The sequence below is a fragment of the Tursiops truncatus genome, chromosome 5 (genome assembly GCF_011762595.2).
Source record: "Tursiops truncatus isolate mTurTru1 chromosome 5, mTurTru1.mat.Y, whole genome shotgun sequence".
Classification (NCBI taxonomy): Eukaryota; Metazoa; Chordata; class Mammalia; order Artiodactyla; family Delphinidae; genus Tursiops; species Tursiops truncatus.
The window spans coordinates 112,334,271-112,350,441 of NC_047038.1; the positions used below are offsets into that span (position 1 = coordinate 112,334,271).

The 16,171-nt window shown below is 33.6% G+C and overlaps 1 protein-coding gene across 1 annotated transcript in view; it reads left to right on the top strand.

Annotated features, from left to right (window-relative positions):
• The first annotated feature begins 210 nt into the window (after positions 1-210).
• The window catches only part of SLC10A7 (solute carrier family 10 member 7), a 171,411-nt gene continuing 155,450 nt past the window's right edge, over positions 211-16,171 (top strand). The window contains exon 1 of the mRNA XM_033857320.2: positions 211-245. The gene's annotated coding sequence lies outside the window, so the exon portion shown is untranslated. The remainder of the gene's footprint in view (positions 246-16,171) is intronic.

Sequence of the window (16,171 nt, forward strand, 5' to 3'; positions counted from 1 at the left end):
TATTTATGAATTCCTAAGCTGTAGCTCATCTATCTTAGTAAACTACAGGCTACTGGCAATTTTTGTAAGCAGTGACTAACTTTGCTTTACAGAGTCAGTGTTTTAAGGTTTTTGAATAGTGGGGGATGGGAGAATGATAGTCTTTGCTTTTCCTTTTCCTGTTTACTTTCAGTGAGTTTTTTTCCCCCCATTTATTCTCTCTATAGGCAGCTGCAATATTTAATTCGGCCTTTGGAAGTTTTTTGGTAAGTAAACATGGTTTAATTTATCTTTTATAACTTTTGTTGTGATGATTGTATGAAATATTTAGTGAAAATTGGACTTTTTTTTACTATTTGGTTAAATATAAAAGTTCTTGAATCCTGTCATATGCCATTATCCATACCCTAAAGAAAATTAATAAATAAAGGAAATATTCTCTTATAATATAATTTGGAGGCTTGGGTTTAATATTCCATTTAATGGATTCAAGGAATCAATTAAAACACTATGTGTCTCCTTATAGAGGTATGTCAATATATTGATCATTTAATGAGGTCTTTTAGATTATTATTATTTTGTGTCATGGGACTGAGGATTTTGAAAAAGGAAACATGACCCAGCTGGTCAGAAAGGGAATGCTAATTTACTTGTTGACATGTCATTTATTTTGTACATTTCACTTTTAAAGAAGCTACTGTCTTAGATACTTCTGAGAAATCTATGTGAAAAAAAATTTGAAATGAGGAAATAACTAATGAGTAATTTGCAAGAAAATACAATATTTTTTGACATGTGAACTATCAATTGTATATAAAAAGATTAAAAATAGTTCATCTTTCGTAAGTGGAACCAATATAATTATAAGGACAATACTATTTTAGCATTTTTTAATCATTATCTTTTAAACAGATGATATAAACAAAGACTTGGTTTGTGTTATGAAAGAATGAGAAAGAAACTGAGTTTTCTGTCAACTGAATATTTTATTTATACCTTCCCTAAAACTTTGCTAAATTGATGAAAACAAATTAGAATATTGTATTTTTAGATATATAACTCATTAACAGATATGTGGTTACAGTGATTTACAAAAAATTGAGAATGAAATCAGTGAGGTATATAAGCTGGTTCATGAGTCTAGGCAAAATATCAATTACTTCTGTTTAAAATGCTCTTTATGTCACTTATTATTGTATGTATTTAAATGTACTTGAAGCTTTAAAACATATTGTTACATAGTGTTAATTCTGTACAGTCCTATATAGCTTTTAATGTCCCAATGTTACAGAGCTTTTAATGATGTAGCTTCTGCAAAATACATGCTTAGATTCTATCTTATTTTTAAAGAAGTAGTAATATTATTCCCGATGGTGTATTATTATTATTGGGTTTTAGAAGAGAGGTAATAGAGTCCATTTAATGCAAATGATCTCTTGAGCTACTTATTTTAGACTCAGTGATATTTTCTTGTCATTATTTCACATATCCAAGTATTATTTTCTATATGTTGTCACAATTGACAAAATAGTATCTGTAAGATACGTTCTTGCTGTAAGCCAGTTTTTTTACATGGTTTGGATTTGTATATATCCACTGTCGAAACGTGGTTACCTAAACTGGATCTCCTACTCTTTAAAATGTCTGGTGTAATTGAGAAAATAACTTTGAGGCAATTGTCTGAGTAACTAAAGCAAAATACAGTCCTTTAGTTGGAGGACAAGCTCACTAAGTACAGTTTGAGCTTTGCACTGACTGACTGTATGAACAATAAATGTATCATGTTATTTGTTCTACCAGGCCCAATTCTTTGATAAGATCCAGTGAAGTAAAACTTGTTCTAGGGATTCTTTCAGATTTTTGTTATGCCCTTTCACTTTTAAAACGTTATGCATTCTCACTCCTTAGTCTTTTGCCCTTTTTCCTCTCTTCACCTTTTTTTCTTACATTAATGAGTCAATCGAAAGTATTTATTGATTTCCTGCACACAGAGGTGGTTTTCTAATAGCTGTAGAGGTGCAAAAAAATACAACATGGTCCCACTCTGCTGTGGAGATAACACATAGAAAAAGAAATACAATGTAAAAGCTAACAAATCAAACAAAAGATGTTACTAGGTGATGTATGATTATCAGATATGAACTCTGGGTTGAAAGGTCGGACAGAAACAATTTCGCTGTTGGGCCTTGAAGTGTGATAGGACTTAGCTAGTCAAGAAGAGAGGAGAGGAAAAAGGCATGAACAGTGGCAGAGAGGCAGAAGCGTCTTCCACTTTTTCCCTTTCCCCTTCCTTTCCCTCCTTTTTCTTTCCCAAAGCTGAAAATTACCAGAAGGGGTTGAGAATAAAAATTATGATTGGAGATGTTTTGCTCCAGTGTTGTAAGGGAAAGAACTCTATTCCTTTTTCTTCCCTCTCCACCATAGTTACAACAAACCTTGGATTATGAACTATGTGCAAGTCTGAACTAAATCAGTTAGAATTAGGCTCAGCTTATTTACCAGGAAAAAAAAAAATAGTGGCTTGGACAAAGGTAAATGTTTATTTCTCTATTATGTAAAATCTGGAAGGAGGCTGTCATGGGAGCTTCATGGTCTCATTGTGTACGGAGACAACCGTCTTTCTCCTGCACCATCCACAGCACACAGCTGCCTTCATCAGTGTTACCTTATGGTCCAAATGGATAGCAAGGTATCCATTGGATACCTTGGGAAAGCACAAAAGAGCTCCCCTAAAAGCTAAGTCTGCTTTCTTTAAACAGCATTCCTGGAACTCCAACACCATACTTGCAGTAATATCTTATTGCAGAACTTAGTCATATCATCCTACCCAGCCACTGGAGAGGCTGGGACATGTGGCAAATTGGTAAGAGCTACAAACTGAATTTCTGTAACTAAGGAAGAAGAGAATGTATAAGAGGCAGCTAGTGCTTTGTGCAAAAGAGCAGTGTATAGCATTTGTCAAGGGTTTGAAGAAAGAGGTTAAGCTTAGTTGAATGATATGAGAAGGCTTCAGGGAGAAGTTGGTGCTTGAGTTGGACTTGGGTAAAAGGACTTATTTTAGAGGAGGAAAATTCCAAACTATAACCTTCATGTTTTATTTTGTTATTCCTAAAGGGTGGTACTTGTTAAGAGGTTTTTTTTTTTAAATTTTCTTTATAAATGAAAAATATTCACCTATCCTTAAAATTTAGGATTATTGGTAGTAGGATGGTTTCTAGAGTCAGACTGGGTTTAAATCCTTACTTGACTGAATACTATTCTAACCACAAAACCTTCCATATATATAAAATGGGGTAATGATAGTACCTAAACTATACAGTTGAGGTAAGGATTAAATGGGATAATCTATAAAAAATGCTTGAATGATGTAGTAGAAATAACTGGTCTAGGTTTTGTCCAAGTTCTACCATGAATTTTTTGTGCATGACCATGGACATTCATAAAATGAAGAAATTGGTTATCTGTGGCTAAGCCCTATAATTCTAAGATACACTGATTCAATGCTTATTCTCTGGTTATGAGTGACCATTTCTTTTGTATTTAAAGCATAGAGTGTGAAAAGGCTATTTATTTTGGATTACATTAAAACTTTGAATGAAGGCCTTTTACTGAAGAATTTTTGAAGAATGAACTATTTGGGCATTCTTGTTGGTTTTCAGACATCTGGGTGTACCAAGTAAACTACTGTACATATTTATTAGCTAGTTTAATAATGTCCCAGGTCTAATTAAAACAGTGTTTTTAAGAACTAATTGTCACAGAAAACTTTTTTTAATGTAGCTACGCTGATAATAACTAATGATAGATGAATTCAATTTACATAAATTTCAGGCCAAGAAAATATTTTAAAATTATGCCACAGAGGATTGCTTTAAGTTAAGAAGTTAATGTTATTATCTCCTCCTCTCATTTAAATTGTTTGGTTTATAATAATTGTGGAGCATAATAAGTGTTTTGAGATTTCCCTCGATGAAATTTTAATAAAATTTGATAGTCAACCACCCTGAATAACGAAAATGTTATCAAAATTTATATGTATATCTATTTTTTCTATGCAAAACCATGTATTTCAAGTTCAACCATTTCATATGTTGCTTCCTCATCAAATGAAAGAGTTTTTAAAAATAGATTTAGATATTGGCAACTTTTTGAAAAATTCCAATTGAAAAATCATTTCTTTAACTTAAAAAGATTCAACTATGTTGAAAAAAAATTGATCACATGATTTGTTAGACCCTGAGCATTTTTGGTTTGGAGGCTAAATGTCAGTGTTTCCATGTTCTCAAGAATTATATGTTAAAGTTTAAAAGGAAAAAGTAGAATTTTTTCTTTTTAGATTCCTTAGCCTATTTTATTATTTTTGGTAGCTCCTAATCTTAAAGGGAAACCCTAGTGAGTGACAAAGTCGATCTGTCAAATTGAGTTTCGAATAACTATGTTATACAGCATTATAGTAATTCGTGGCAACATAAATGTAAGGAGTTCTGAAACAGTAGCAAAGAATTCTAAGCAAAGGTAAATCATTTTTGTGAATTGATAACACCTAGTCTAAAAAAGATCTTTAAGAGTCACTGTTTACTTTCTAAATCTCGTCATTTAAAGTATCAAGAAATGGGTTTATTCTACATAATTCTCCTTTAAAATAGTCATTTCCAGAACCAGCAGAAGCTATTCTAAGATGAATAATTTTATTTTTTTTTATGCCAGACCAAGGGTTAAAAGAAACTCCTTACCTTGAGCTGAAGAACTAGCCAGCACATATTTTTCTTCCCTTACCTGTTCTGTCTTCCTTCTTTGCTTTGGCTGATCCTCCATTACTACCCATCTTTGTGGAAAGATTTAATAGTTACCTGATGCTGAAAGAAAATAGTTGCTGAAATAAAAGAAGTCTCAAACACAAATGCCATGTTTTAATAACTTGGGATATATGTTTAGCACTTTATTCTTCCTTTCTTGTAAATACAAAAATGTGCTCAGCCATACTCAGAACGGTTAGAGAGGAAGCACATTAACTTTGTAACTTGTTTGATTGCTGTGCAACACTGCTTTTTAAAAATCAGATCAAGAGGGCTTCCCTGGTGGCGCAGTGGTTGGGAGTCCACCTGCCGATGCAGGGGACGCGGGTTCGTGCCCCGGTCCGGGAAGATCCCACATGCCGCGGAGCGGCTGGGCCCGTGAGCCATGGCCGCTGAGCCTGCGCGTCCGGAGCCTGTGCTCCACAACGGGAGAGGCCACAGGAGTGAGAGGCCCGCGTACCGCCAAAAAAAAAAAAAAATCAGATCAAGAATCTCAAATATTAACGAAGAAGGTTAAGGGTGGTACCATACAAGGCTTAATTGTTAATTTGGGTTTCCTTTCATCTAAATCTAGGATGTCAGTTTTTAATTCAGTTTGTTTACGGAATACTCATTTTGTGCAATACTGAAAACTATGCCAATTTTTTTCCTTAATTTGTTTAAAATCTTAACCAACCTGTATTATTCAGTTGAGATCTTTGTTTCCCCTCAAAAGTTCATGACTTGTTTAAAATACAGGTTTTTATTTTCATTAAGCTTAAACACCAGAAAAAACAACTGAAGTTTTGAGCAATATTCAGTACTATCTTACAGGATGTCATTTCTTACATTTATCCTTTTATTGCTAAGGACTCAATAAAACCAGGATTTTAAATATCATCCTGGGCTTTAAAGTAACTTATGAACTATGTTTGGACAAAAGGAAGCTGGTTTCTACCTTTATAAAGCAGAATCCATCATCATTCTATGCCTTTCATTTGTTCACCTCTTTGGGCAGATGGACACCATGAAAGCTGGATTGCTGAGAACAGACTACTTCCTCTTTAAAAAATGCCATTGGGTCAATTAGCAGTATGGCACAAAATAGGAAAATAGCATATAAAATTAACACACATGTACTCAGAGTCAATTAGATTCAAGGCACTTTTCCAGATACTGAAGCAAATGCACAATACATAAATATGTGAAAAAAATAAGTAACAGTAAAAGAATTAAGAGGACAGGAATTGCCTTGAAGGCAGTGTCTTCCAAATTTCAGGCACCTTTATGACTTTTGCCATGTCAACATATTATTTGTATTATTAAGTTAAATAAAACTCACTTTTAAAATTTAACTTTATTTTAAAGTGAAACTCTACATCAGCACGTCAAATAAAAACCAATCTTGTCATGAAGAGAAGGTAACTGAAGTTAAATCAAATAGGAAAAAGCTATCATTAATTTGTACTCTGCTGCCTACACAAGGCTCTGAGTCCATGCCTACCCTCCTTTTGATAAGAAGTGGAATTAGCGTCAGTACCTAACCAAGAACTGTCTCTTCCTGCAATCTGAAGGATTGAAAAAGATTTTTTGTAAAGAGAGTAAGTTTTATTACAAATTCTCTGTCTCTGTGTCGTTTGCTTTGACTTCCACTTTGGGCTTCACGTTCTTAGGCTCTGGGAAGCACTGTCCCCTAGGGTCATTTCTCAAATCATTTCAGCAAAGAGGTGAATTAAAACCATTTTGGGAGGTCAAATGAGGAAACCCCCAGAATCAGGGACTCTGGCAACATGAATATATTCGTGTTTCTTTCATTAGAATATATTCTACCTAACGCTTGTCCAGAAAAGCAGTATGCATGTGTGCCAAACATGTTTGTAGACGTAAAAGTATGCAATATCGCTTTAGTAAGGAAAACCCCGTGATAGTTGCATTTGGATTCATTTCTCAGACAAATTCTTATCTGAAGTACAGTCACCGTAAATAAAAAAATGGTCTTCGTTACTTCATGAAAATGTATAGAATCCTTACCTACTCCATTATAGCAGCATAATGCTCTATGCCGTCTGACAGGACTTGTGTAGCAAGTAAATGCATTAGTCACAGTGACCATTTTTCTTGCAAATTTGTGACATAGATTTAATTATAGGAATGACCAGCAACTTACAAATCTAATTTTGGTGGAGGCTGAGGCAACTTTTTTTTTTTATTTTAATAATGATGGATTTTTTTTAAAAGCAATGATTTCATTACCATTTAAAGAAATCTACTGGTGTAGAACTAGTCAATTGACTGAAATTATTTTATTACCCTTTAACATATGCCACGTACTTTCATTTCTATTTTTATTAATTTTTAAAATGTCATCATTCCCAAACTGGAAAAGTACTTGCTCCTGTACCGATTTAGGTAAAAATAAATAAATATAAATTTGGGGGGCGGGGCACAGCATATTTGTAAAGGGCCTCCTAAGAAACACAATCCTAGTAGTTGGTTAAAAGCAAGACTATTTCCTTAATTTGAATCCAACCTAACTACAGAATTGCTTAGTCTATGGCCTTTAGTAGGAGATACCCACTAGCTGCTAAATGATGATAATGTGTTAGATAGTTCTCGTTTCTCCAAACTAAAAATTTACCATGATTAACCCAGTTATTAAGCTAATATTTGGGGGATCTGGGGATAATAGTGTGGTGAGCCAAACAATTAAGTTTCATGTCTTCATCTGCATTAGTGATTCTTAAGGTGAGAATATCAAGTCCCATGGCGGGGGGGAAGGGAGGAGGTAATCATTTTCATTCTCAATATACCTCATTGATTCAGACCGAATTGCCATTCCAAAATATATCTGGGCATGGGAAAGAAGCAGGAGGGCATCTGAGCATGCATAAACTGTTTAAACTTGTGGATTCTACCAACCAGAAAGAACCTTCCCTTTAATTACTGGTCTTTAGGAAGAAAGCAAAGTTAGACATCTAAACTCCATTGCGGACTCAGGTTTTCAAGTAAACACTTAGCACTTCTAAAAAACAATGGTCTGTGTTATTGGAAATGGCAGACTGTAGTTTGAAATTAAGAAATCAACCTTTTTTTTTTAGCTCAATTCATTGTGTGTCATTGTTTCCCCTTATATCAATTTTATTAATTAAACATTTATGGACTTCCTGCTAGGAAGTAGCCTACTATGTGCTAGGCTCTGGGCTAGGTTTTAGAGCTAACTAACTAAATTTTACATATATATATATATATATACACACACACACATATATATATATATATATACACACACACACACACATATATATATATATATATATATATATATGTATATGAGGTCTTGGCTTCAAGGCATATAAAATTCCTGGATTTTAAATGTCATTTTTCACAGTGTGATTACCCAGGCAACCTGATTCTTGATTACCCCTAAATGATGATTTGCTCTCACAGAGTTTGAGGACCACTTATTCTGACTATATAACTTCAAATAAAGCAGAAGATTAGCATCTCCAATTATTAAAATAAAACTCTTTCATTTTTATTGAAATTCCAAAGAAAACTGAATTTTAAGTTCATGTGTCTGCCAATATAGATGTTTTTAAAAAGCAGCTTATCAGATACTAGATTCAGTTTGTAAGTATATCAAAAGCTGACTTAGAAAAGTACCTTACGGTATATAACTTATTCTGTGGGAACATTGTGTTAAAAATTAACTTTTTTAAAGCTATTTTAATTGTAGTATAGTCAGTCCTCTGTATCCTTGGGTTCCACATCCAAGAATTCAACCAGCTGAGCTCAAAAATATTCAGGGAAAAAAAAAAAAAGATTCCAGGAAGTTCCAAAAAGGAAAACTTGAACTTGCTGCAACTATTTACATAGCATTTACCTTGTATCAGGTATTATATGTAATCTAGAGATGATTTAAAGTATTTGGGAGGATGTGCATAGGTTATATGCAAATACTACATTATTTTATATAAGGGACTTGAGTGTCTGTGGAGCTTAGCATCTGTGGGGTTCCTAGAACCAATTCCCTGCAGATACTGAGGGACACCTGCATATGTTTAATATCATATGAAATCACCAAATTGTTTTCCAAAGTGGTTGTACCTTTTAACATTTCTATCAGGAATGTTTGAGGAATCTAGTTGCTCTATATCCTGGCCAGCCCTAGATTTTAGCAGTACCTTTTATTTTAGCCATTCTAATAGGTGTTTAGCGATACATCATCATAGCTTTAACTTCTAGTTCCCTAATGGCGAATGATGTTGGACATCTTTTTTTGTGCTTATTTGCCACCTGTGTATCTTCTTGGGGGTGTCTGTTCAAATCTCTTGTCTATTTTTTAATGGGGTTGTTTTCTTATAATTGGATTGTGAATTTCTAAATATGTGTGAACACCAGTCATTTATCAGATATGTATTTTGCAAGTGTTTTCTCCCAGTCTGTGGCTTGTCTTCTCATTTTCTTAATGGTGTCTTTTGAAGAGCAGAAGTTTTAAATTTTGATTAAATCCATTTTTTTTTTCTTTTATGGCTCTTGGTTTTTGTGTCCTCTAAGAAATTCTTGTTTAATCCAAAATCACAAAATTCTTTATGTTTTCTTCTAGATGTTTTATAGTTTTTGTTTTTATATTTAAGTCTGTGATCCATTTTGAATTAATGTTTGTACATGATGCCTTATATGAGTTGGGATTCATTATTTTGCATATAGTTGTAGAAGTTTAAAGTTTTTATGTCTGTCAAATGTATCCATCTTTCCCTTTATGGATTTTTCCATAGTCTTTATACTGATAAAGCCTTTCCCTAATCACAGTATCAGATAAAATTTCACATGTATTTTCTTTTAGCTTTATAGACAAAATGCATACATAGTGTATGCTTAAAAGTAAAGCCTGTCATACAGGAGTTAACAAATACAAATAACAGTTTGAAAGTACTTCACCTGATTAAGGTATCATTGGTTAAAGAAGTCAATTTCTGTTGCTGCTGTGGCCCTACTGTTGTTTTTTGTTTTCTTTTCATGTAAGTCCATCTTTGTAGTGATACTGTCATATCTACATAGTGACATATATGCTTGTCCCTGAAAATAATTAGATCAGTATTCAAGACTGTTAAAAATGGTTTCTCTATCTTAGGATATTACCCATGACATTAATATAATTACCTAAGATAAAAGTATTCATTTGAAGTATAAAATGGAGATGTACATAGAATAGTGATTGAAAATTATAGAAACCTCCTTTTGATCTCTATCAATTTAATTTGCAAATATTCACACAAACTAACAGTAAAATGTTTCTACTTGGAGGATTGTTGAGTAAGGTGAATAGCTCTCTTAGTTGCAGAGTTTCAAATAATAGAGGACTTTTAAAAGATAAAATATGATTTAAAAAACCCTGATCAATTTGATTTTAAATTTTATAATTGAACAAACTGTACTGGTCAGGGGAAAGAAAATTTTCATGATGAGAACATGGTATCTTGGAAATTAAAGTCAAAGCATCACAGCTCTCCAGGCTCATGAGATGAACATTGATTCATATTTTACATGTCCATTGATGGTTGTACTCCGAGTATGCAGTTTGTACATTTTCTTTCTCTTTTGACAGAACCACATACGTGTTTACTTTTCCTGGGTAGCTTTTTCTGTGATGTTTCTAATAAGTAGAGTAATTAAATTAAAAATTTCCACTGTGTTTATAGTTTTACTGTAACAGTGCTTGGTCTAGTGGTCAGTATTTGTGGTTTAGTTTTTCATTATTCAGGCAACTCTCTTAAAAGTAGTTATTTTCTAAAGTGTTCCTACGTTTTCACTTGAAAGCTTGTGATATTCTTTTTATCCATTTATTTAGGAAGGATAATGTTTATTAACATTATTGTGCATTTGGTTATTCTCAAGAACCAAAGTGGTGCGTCCTATATTCTTTCTCACCATCCTATTGTTATTGTAAGATAAACTATCTTCACATACTACTTTCATATGTTACTCCTATGCCTTAATGCCTTCAGTGGCTCTTTATTGCCCACCACCCAGCTGGCCATTCTGGAGTCTTCTCAGTGCAACCCCATCCCCTCTCTCTCCGGCATCCTTCTTACATTCACATTTTAACTGTTGATTTACTCTTTCCTCCCTTTCCTCCAACACTTGGGGCTCCCACCTCTTTGCTTATACTATACCCATCCTTTCCATATCCTATCCATCTCTCAAAAGCCTGTATGCCCCTTCAAGCAAGTTCTCCAGCTTTTCTTTTATGGTTATTTAGCTCTTGGGATGACTTTCCATCTAGATTGCAACTGCTTGATATAGTTAGCTTAAAATTCTGATCTTGTCTCCCACCTCTGGCTTCTTCTGTGATCCTGCTCTTATTATTTTATTCTAAAATACTTAGCTTCTAACATTATATATTTATTATTTTTATTGTCTGTCTCTCCTTATTGCAATAAATGCTCAATGAAGGTGGGTATTTTTCTTCTGGGTGGTTTGGTTCACTGCACTATGCACAGCACATGTAGTATCTGGCACATGGTCAGCACACAAAAAATATTTGTTAAATGAAGAAGTACGTTCAGTGAATGTTATTTTAACCTCTCTTCTTCATGTATCTAAGGTTGTAAAATATCTTATGTATAATGTGCACTTAAAATGCATGCTAATTAGATGTTAAATTAGTTTGACAAAAATCCCAATATTACTTTAATTGGTTATCCACCAAATTCTTCTTACTTATGTTAAAGAGATTTTAAATCATAAACTTTTAGTTTCAATAAAACATATGCTTTAAAAAAAGACAAAAAGAAATGCTATAGCCATAGAAATTCGTATTGTTTTATATTCACGGTATTGATTTGGAATGAGGATGCAAACTCATTCCCACATCTAAATTTGATATTGGGTGATTTGTAAGATTTTCTTATAATAACTCGCTGTGAGTAGATTAGGGCAGATCATCTCTATGTAATAGATTACCAACCCATATGCTATTATGATTCAAATAATTTATCTTAACTATCAGAAAGTTTTCCATGAAAAATTGCTACAAGTTTGATTATTACATATATATTTATAAAGAGCTGGATATTTGTAGATAAGGGGCTATAATAAGTGAGTTCATTTTAAAGAATTGTTGCACTGTTGGTGTTCAGGAAAGGATTATATTGTTAAAGTTTAACCTTTCACAACTTGTGAAATATATAATTAAATTGACAAATGAGAGCCAAATTTCTAGACACTGGTGAAAAAGAAATTGTACAGTATCCTAGAGAAGAAGTAAAAATGAAAGTAAGTCTGAAAAATAGAAGAACCAGTTCAATGGTGTATAAAAACGAGGTCAAATCCATGACTGAGAGGCATTAGAAGTACTTAGGAAATAGAAATGACCAAAAAAAGAAAAAGAAAGAAAGAAAGAAAAGCCAAGGTGATAATGAGGAGGCAGATAGCTTGAACTTGCAATATGATATGACAGCAAATGAAAGCTAATGCAGTTCCTTCTTTAGAAGCATCATGTTACAGCCGTCTGCACTTGAGTTTGGTAGGTTCATGATTCAGAATATTGCTTTGATGTTGGTCTTATTATCTTGTCAGAGGTTAAAATTTGTTAAGTGAGATATAGAAAATAATGAAGATGTGACTTTAGCTAGCAGAGCTTTGGAGAGTGAGAAATACCTTCTATATAATGGAGTAAAGAAGAGAGAATTTTAAGATACTAAAGGAAGAGACGTAGAGTTAATCAGACATGATTTTTTTCACGGAAGAGTTGGTTGCATTTTCTTATGATAACCTAAAAAATACCTTTGTGCCATTTATATTTGTTATAGCAGCCTAATAAGCCATTCAGAATTCCTGATCAGTAACTGCTGAGGTATACAAATTTGGAGCAGGACAGCTTTTCAATCTTTTTCAATAACTAAAGCAATAGGAAAGGTTATTTCTTCTTTACTGCCCCCCCACCACAGAAAGTAGACTTACATGTTACTTTTTTTTTTCTTCATTTACTTCTACTTCTTTAAGCTAAAGAGGAAAAAATGAGTAGAAATAATGGAAAATATTAGAGAAATGTATGTGGAGGCTTCCTGCCTTTTGCCCTTTAATTCATAGATATTTTCCCTCAAAGATGGTTGAATCCTGATTCTGTATCATTAAATGTCTCTATAGAATTTTGGATCCATATCTCATGTAGTTTCAAGCTAAACAACTGTTGAAGTCAAAAGGTTAAATTTCCAACTCTTAAAAAAAATTGAATAAGAACTCCCACCAGTGCAGACAAGTGGTCTTAAAAAAAGGCTTAAATGTGTAACAGTAGAAAATACCTACATTAGGAAGAATGCTTCCTCTTAGAGTGCTTTTTTTTTTTTTTTGTATGAAGCTTCAAGATATATTTGAAAAGTAGCATCAAGATCTCCCTAAGGAGTAATCTCAACAATCTTTAGTCTTGAAACGAATCTTCCATTATGTCTGGCTTTTTTCCCCCAATTCTATCAACCTGATGCCACAATCACTAAGCGTTTTCTAGTGACAAAAATATCATAAACTAGTGGAAATCTAAAGTAGCATTGTGCATCGCTGTCTTAGATTTCCTAGATGTTGTTAGCCTTTCATTTCTATATGGGAACTATATGCAGTGAGTCACCTAACATATATGTTTTGATATGTGTTATAAAAATACAAACAAACTAGAAGGGGAAGTTTTTCTCCTTTAAGAAGTTGGGTGCCATATAGTCTTAAAGGAAGTTTTTCTTTCTCTGCTGGAAATCACTCTTGTTGCTTCAAAGATCTGAGACCTCTTTTCTTGGGTTAAGCCTTTTCTTGGCATGATGTCACCCTTAAGCAGAATCATTTCCAGTAACCTTATTGTTTTTTTCTTTGTCTATTTGAATCATCCACTTTTAAGATACTGAGCTCCTCATTGCCAGAGCTCTAAGGGACACATACTTTGTACATTTACTGTGGTCCTGTTTCAGAAACTGATTTTGTGTCTCCAGCTCACAGGGATGGACTCACATTAATCATACTCATAGATAATGATATTTCAAGCAGATTGCCAATTTATTAGTTGAGAGTGGGAAAGATAATTATGAGAAGCTCTTAGACACTTGGGTTGATGCCTTCTCTCCTCATGGCTAAATTCACACGAGAAGGTATTTTAATAAGAATTTTACTTAAAAAAAAAAAAAGGGAAGTTTACTTGGTGGGACTGGAATTAGAGGAAGGAGAGATAGGGAGATAATTCCCAAGTTTGATTCTATCAGGCTGTTGTAAGTGAATGTGTCTGGCTCCACAACGAGGGTTATGTTGCCCTTGGAAACAGGTCCATCATTTGGATCAGGGATCTTCTTTCCTAGATGGTGCTTAGGTAGGTGTTCTTAAAAATTACTTCAAGGTACTTTCACTGCCTTCATTGCTGACTAGTTTCCCTTTTTATAGACTTACCATACCTTAAAGTGAAATCTTGCTGACATTGAAACAATTCTAATGTTTTAAAGTGATTTTGCATGTCTTTGCTGTAAAGGCATTTCCTTTATTTTCAAGTTCAAAGAGGGAAGAAATACAAATATAAAATCCCATTTTGTATCATCTATGGTTAAACTGACCGATAAGTTAGCTACAAGCTACATGTGGCTATTTAAAATTTAATTAGTTAAAATTAAACAAAATTAAACATTCAGTTCCCCAGTCACACATTTCAGGGATTCAGTAACCACAGTGACTGCTGGTTACTGTAATGAACAGTGCAGGATGCTGAACATTTTCATCGTTGCAGAAAGTTCTATTGGACAACACTGAAGAGATGTTTAATTGACAAGATAGTTTGCATTATCTATTTTAATATAATTTGGTGTCTGATATCTTTATATGTCTTCATTTTGTATATGTATTTCAGATATAGTCCAACTTACTATTCCGATCTTCTTTAATGAATTTGAAGTCGATCAACAGGGATTTTGTTGTTGTTAAGATAATTGTTGGTTATGTATCCAGCACTTAACTACTCTGCTTATTAACAAGTGCTCATGAATTTCATTTGCAATTCTCCTACAGTTACTGAGAGGACTGTTTACTTTGGAGTATTGGAAAAAACTCCAGTGCACAGCCAAAACATTTTTAAATGGTTATATTATAATTTTCATAATTTTGACTTGTAATGGTAGATTTCTTTCTTTTTCCAACACTTTGCTATTTTGATAAATTAATAAAGCTCATTCAGAAATGCTGACAGTGCCAGGAAAATAAATGCGTAAGAGATATCCTTTGGAAAATAGTACAATGTTGTAGCTAGAGGGGCCTGAAAGTCAATCCATTTTCAAAGTCTGAATATGATTTTATTTTTAATTTGTGTGCCTTCCTCTGCATTTAACAACTGTTCTCATGGGATTCTTAGAATTTTTTAAAATCTGCTTTACCTTTGTACATTTGAAAGATCATACTCAATAAGACTGGTCTTTCTTACCTGGTAGTTTAATGAGGTCAGTGATTTTCGAACATTTGGATTTCTTGATCAGTAAAATTTCAAAAGAAATTTTTGGGAGTGCCCAGTGTCTTTAATTCTTTATTTTGCCAAATAAGAACTACCATTTATTATCATTTTCAATCCATGGAAGAATGGACTTTTTTTTTTTTTTTTTTTGCCGTATGCGGGCCTCTCACTGTTATGGCCTCTCTCGTTGCGGAGCACAGGCTCCGGACGCGCAGGCTCAGCGGCCATGGCTCACGGACGCAGCCGCTGCGCGGCATGTGGGATCTTCCCGGACCGGGGCATGAACCCGGGTCCCCTGCATCGGCAGATGGACTCTCAACCGCTGCGCCACCAGGGAAGCCCCAAGAATGGACATTTAAACATAAAACCTGAAAGGATGTATTTCAGACATCCTTGAATAAATTTAGCTTTATGATAGTCATACTACATTCTTCTTATTTTTCCCATTTATTCTTTTAGAGCTTCTGACTAGTCACAAGCCTAAGCTCTTCACTGTAAATTACCAACCTTTGCTGGTTTTCTTCTTCTTTTTTTTTTTTTTTGATATTTTTACCACCTCTATTTGGTATTTTGAATTATAATTTTGATATAGATTCTATGCTATTAGTTAGGCAAAGACTGTCTCTATTCAAGGAAATCCTATAATATAATCAGGCCAGTCAGAACATTTAATAAGTGGTAGTAATTTATCAAAAAGTTATTTAAGTCTCAACCATGGCAACTATTAACCAAATTTTCATTTGTCTGAGCTATACTCTAAGTTTGTCCAAGTTATAGTCTCTAGGGAGTAGGAAGAAATAGATATCTCTTCCAGAACTGGAGGGAGATGAAAACAAAGGAATTAAGACAAAGTAAATTCTTAAGTAGACCTAATAATTCATTTTCAAAGAAAAGTCTATTTGGGGAATATTTGGATAATATAGCTCACTTTTTAGGAACTTAGAAT